This window comes from Moschus berezovskii, chromosome 11 (assembly GCF_049115385.1).
Source record: "Moschus berezovskii isolate FMDL1 chromosome 11, NW_MosBer_1.0, whole genome shotgun sequence".
Taxonomy (NCBI): domain Eukaryota; kingdom Metazoa; phylum Chordata; class Mammalia; order Artiodactyla; family Moschidae; genus Moschus; species Moschus berezovskii.
In genome coordinates this window covers 28466909-28472343 of record NC_142470.1, presented here as the reverse complement: position 1 = coordinate 28472343, position 5435 = coordinate 28466909, and positions in this window count along the sequence as shown.

Below are 5435 nucleotides of genomic sequence, written 5' to 3'. Positions count from 1 at the left end.
CTTACATAGTGTTAGATGTCAATTATATCTCAATAAAGCTGAAGAATCAAATTAAAACTGAAGTGAGTGTGTGTGTGTGTGTGTGTGATTTGCTCAGCCATGTCTGACTCTTTGTGATCTCCATGGACTGTATCCTGCCAGTCTCCTCTGTCCATGGAATTCTCCAGCAAGAATACTAGACTGGGTTGCCATTCCCTTCTGCAGGGATTTTCTCAACCCAGGGATTGAACCCATTTCTCCTGCACTGCAGGCTGATTCTTTACATCTGGGCCACCAGGGAAGCCCAACACTGATATGGACCACCCAAAAAAAATTTTAATAAAAAACTAGTAAAAACTGATATTCAATTCAGTTAGTTATTGGGAAATGTTTATGTATGTTTGAAGCAACTTGAGTGTGTGAAACTACTTTTTCTTACTAGAAATTTTTGAAATCTACATAGAGATTGAATATTTTGATGAAAATTTAGCACCCAAATTGAGATGTGCTGTAATTATACAATAAACACTAGAATTTAAAGACTTAGATTGAAAAACATGTAAAATAGTTCATGAGTAATTTTTATATTAATTGCATGTTGATATGATATATTTTGGATATAATGCATTTTTTAAGTATGAGATTTAATGTTAGATATATTTGGATATGCAAGTCAAATAAATTTTACCTTTGTATTGTTTTTTTTACTGTGACAATTAGAATATTTTAAATCACACCTGCAGTTTACATTATATTTCTCTTGGACAGTACTGGTCTAAAAGATTTACAAGTTCATGTGACTTCCTTGTACTCTGTCATTCACCACCCACCCTTTCAGGGAGTCACCTTGATATGAGGCCCCTGGAGCTCCTTAATCTTCCCTTGGGGTTAGAGGTAGGATTTCCTTTTATTTCCTAAACTCACTGGTGGATTTCAGACAGGCTCAGACCCTCAGATAAACACTGTGGTTAGGGGGCTATCTAGGGTCTCCCTGTCCCATTTCATCACCACTTTCCAATCCAGGCCCCTCTAGGACTTTTCAATGCAGCAGCCCCCTCCCTAGCCTGTCTGATTCTTTTCCCAGCACTAGGCAATGTTTTCTTGAAGAGTAGAGGCTATTTGCGGAGAAGGCAATGGCACCCCACTCCAGTGTTCTTGCCTGGAGAATCCCAGGGACGGGGGAGCCTGGTGGGCTGCCATCTATGGGGTCACACAGAGTTGGGCTTGACTGAAGCGACTTAGCAGCAGCAGAGGCTATTTGGGCCTTTTTGCCCAAAGACTTAGGCTTTTCTGGTGGCTCAGATGGTGAAGAATTTGCTTGCAATGCAGGAGACTCTGGGTTCAGTCCTTGGGTCAGGAAGATCCCGTGGAGAAAGGAATGGCTACCCACTCCAGTATTCTTGCCTGGAGAATTCCATAGAGAGAGGAGCCTATAGGACTATAGTCCATGGGGTCACAAAGAGTCCAAAACGACTGAGCAACTAACACTTACTTTCTAGAAAAGAGAATGAAAATCTAGTCCATGTCCAATTTGGGTAGAAAAGTGAGAGATGTAATTTGTTTTCTGGAACGTTCATATCCATCTCAGTTATCTCGATTCAATTCAGAAATTATGGACTGAGAGCAAAGAGTGGAGATGGGGAAGTGAAGACCCAAAAGGTTAAGTAAGTAAGCCTTAGGGCTAACAGCTAAGGACACACCCTACCCCTGCTGTGAGATATGTCCTCACTTACATGTAATTGATGGGTGGAGCCAGCTTCATACAGAAGTTCAAGGTTGAGCAGAGCTTTGAGTAACCAGTGGGATTTTTTCAGAAGAGGTGCCCATCTGCACCATCTGAATCATTTCCAGTGTGGATATCATGTGGAGAAAGGTTCCCATCAGAGTCCTTTGCTGAGAAGGGAGAAGTAGGAAAACGCTCCTCTTTCTACGCCTGAGGTTTGCCCGATGACACTGTGGGGTGAAGCTTGTCTTGCCCTGTGGAGTGGACGGGCAAAACGGAAAGAGGAAGGTCACCCTTAGATGTCTTATTACAAAATCCACCTGAGGAAAGCTTGCTGTTTCTATGACAGTTATTGAAATTTCACATAGATTTGTTCATTTTGCCAAAGCTGCAGAAAGTGATGTGGAGATAACAGTAAGCGGAAGAGAGAACCTTGTGTACCAGGAGCCTGGAGAACCACTTTTCAGGTCTTCTAGTTCTGAGTTGTACAGTCTTGGGAAAATCAACCTCTCTGAGTCTCAGTTTCCCCATTTGTAAAATAAGAGCTGGAACTCAGAGGCTGGAAACTCAAATGCCCACAGGGTCCTGCAGTGAACTGTGTGTAGGATGTAACGGCAGCAGTGGAAACTGTGGGGAACTGGAGAACATGCCCCATCTGAGCAAGAAGAAGCCAGAACTTCAAAACCAACTTCTGGGACTTCCCTCATGGTCATGTCCAGTTGTTAAGATTCTGCAATCCCAATGCAGTGGGCCTGGGTTCAATCCTGGTTAGAGAACTAGAGTTCACATGCCGCAGCCAAATTAAAAAAAAATACAACAATTACTACTGTGCTGGTCAAGAAAGGCACAGACAGAGCAGGCTGGATTTGGCCAGGCAGAACTGGTGTGTGGTCCCTGACTAGATGAATTTCATTTTCTTACAGCTCAAAGGGTATCACCTGTAGAAAAAGTCAAAGCGTTAGTTACTCAGTCCTGTCCAACTCTTTGCGACCCCATGGACTGTAGCCCACCAGGCTTTTCTGTCCTTGGGATTTCCCAGGCAAGAATACTGGAGTGGGTTGCCATTCCCTTTTCCAGGGGATCTTCCCAACCCAGGAACTGAACCCGGGCCTCCCATATTGCAAGCAGATTCTTTACTTGCTTGGGAAGAAAATAATACTGTTAATTATTTCATAAACTGAAAAAGTAATTTCATAAAACAAAAAAATATCTTTTTTTCTTGAATTTTATTATTCAAGACCTTCTTTTATTTGAGTTATTTAGACTGAGGTTCAAAATATGAAATATTCCAAAGGATGGAAAGTAGAGAAACATAGTCTTAAGTAAGGAAAAGTTATCCCCACAGCTCCATCAATCGGGGTTAGCATTCAGCTGGGTGGGGAGACATTACACACTTATGTCAGTCCAGGAGGCAATAACACCAAACTTTTTCTCTTCCTCTCCCCCTTTTTTTAAGGCTTGAAAGCAAATGATCTAATCAAAGTATTTATACAGGGTTGATTCGCTTCTCGTGTTTCTCTGATGATGTCAGAATTTTGCAATGGGGAGGAGTGGCACACACGATGAGTTTCCACACTCCACAGTGCTGTCACTGAAGATGTGGCCATGGCTGTTTATAGCATGAGACAGAGCCTGTATGAGGAGCTGCTGCTCAGAACCAAGCAGTCTGGGGAGCCGATGTCATAGTGATGGGGAGACTAGGAAAGATACAGTTCACTCCACCATTCCAGGACCTCGGCTTCTGCTTCAGGCGCACAGGCTAGTGGAACACAGCTCAGTGAAAGAGACTGTTCTTCATGAGGGTCCTCAGTCAAAAGAGGAGAGCACTGAAAAATCTCTCTTTTCGACAGTCCTCTGATGAAACTGCTTCATCTGTGAGAGGTGGAGTTGCATGATTTCTGCTCAACTTGGTTACAATGTATGTTTAAGAAAAAATCTGATGCGTTTGTAGCTTGGAAATCACAGTGATATGACTAGGAAGTCCACCCGCTCACTCATTCACCCATCCAATCCACACTCGTGCACTAGGGGCCTCCTGTACATCAGGCCCTGGCTATAGAGCTAGCTGCCATGCTTTGAGGCATGCAAGGACCTGACATAGTTGGCATCTCACAGCTGTTGAACTTCCTATGTCTAAACGAGGTAGGGGCCGAGCTTGACCCCGGCAGATTTGAAGAAGGTAATGACAGCTGCTGCTCTCATTCAATCATTTACTCTCCAGACACACTCTTTTCAGGCAGGAACCAGAGTCCCAGCTCTCAGAAGAGCTCCAGTCCATAAACATAAGTGACAATATAGTACAGTAGTCATAACAATTAAACCATTTCAATCCAGTGTGGTAAGCACTATAAATAGGCATAGGGAGGGGCCAGAATAGACTTGAACTAAAAGGTGTGTTGTACTGCAGTGGCCCTCAATGAACTACACCCCCAGTATTCATCTCTTTGTGTGGTCCCCTCCCATGGTGAGTCTGACCTTGGCCATGTGACTAGCTTAAGCCAGTGGGACATCAGCAAGAATGATGGAAGCTACAGCTTGATAAATACGTGTATATTGCAGCTTGCCTTTTGGGAATGCTTCTTCCTAGAATTTGGCTGCCATGCTTTTTGGACACTCATGGAGAAGCCCAAATGAAAATAGCTGGGTCCCTGGCCAGTTGCTGCTGCTGCTGCTGCTAAACTACCAGGCAGTGGCCAGCATCAACTACCAGCTATGTGGGTGGGATCAACTGAACTTTCCTTCCTAACCTTCCAGCCAACACCGTGGGAAAGAGAAGAACTACCTGAGGCAACCACACAATCATAAGAAATAATGCAGTGTTGCTGTCTTAAGCCATTATGTTTTGGGATGGTTTGTTCCACAGGAATGGATAACCAAATAGGCTGTCTATCTTTTTTTTTTTATTTTTGCTGGAGTATAGTTGCTTTACAATGTTGTTTAATTTTCTGTTGCACAGCAATGTGAATCAGCTCAGTGTACATATATGTACATACACATATCCCCTCTTTTGGGGATTTCCTTCCCATTTAGGTCACCATAGAGCATTAAATAGAGTTACCTGTGCTACACAGGTTCTCATTAGCTATCTATTTTATACTTAGTAATGTATATATGTCAATTCCAATCTCCCAATCCATCTCATCCCTCTTTTCCACCCTAGTGTCCATACATTTGTTCTCTACATCTGTGTCTCTAATTCTGCTTTGCAAATAGGTTCATCTGTATCATTTTTCTAACATACACCCCAGTGCTTATTACAGCACTATTTACATTAGCCAGGACATGGAAGCAACCTAAATATCCATTGACAGAAGAATGGATAAAGAAGATGTGAAACATATATACAATGGAATATTATTCAGCTGCTAAAAGGAACAGAACTGTGTCATTTGCAAAGATGTGGATGGACCTGGAGACTGTCATACAAACAAGATGTCTTGATGGTCGCATAGAAGTCAGCCAGGTAGTGGGAATTCCCTGGTTGTCCAGTGGTTAGGACTCTGTGCTTCCACTGTTCAAGTCCCAGGTTCAATCCCTGGTCGAGAAACTAGGATTCTGCAAACTTTGTGGTATACCCCTCTCCCCGAAAATGTTAGCCAGGCCAAGAGAGGAAAAGAAGGGCATTCTAGACTAAGGAGGCATGAGATAGCATAGCATATTCAGACACCAAGTATATCAGTATGGTGGGAATGTGGGGTATATGGTGGAGAGAAATGGGGACTGGAACTGAGGA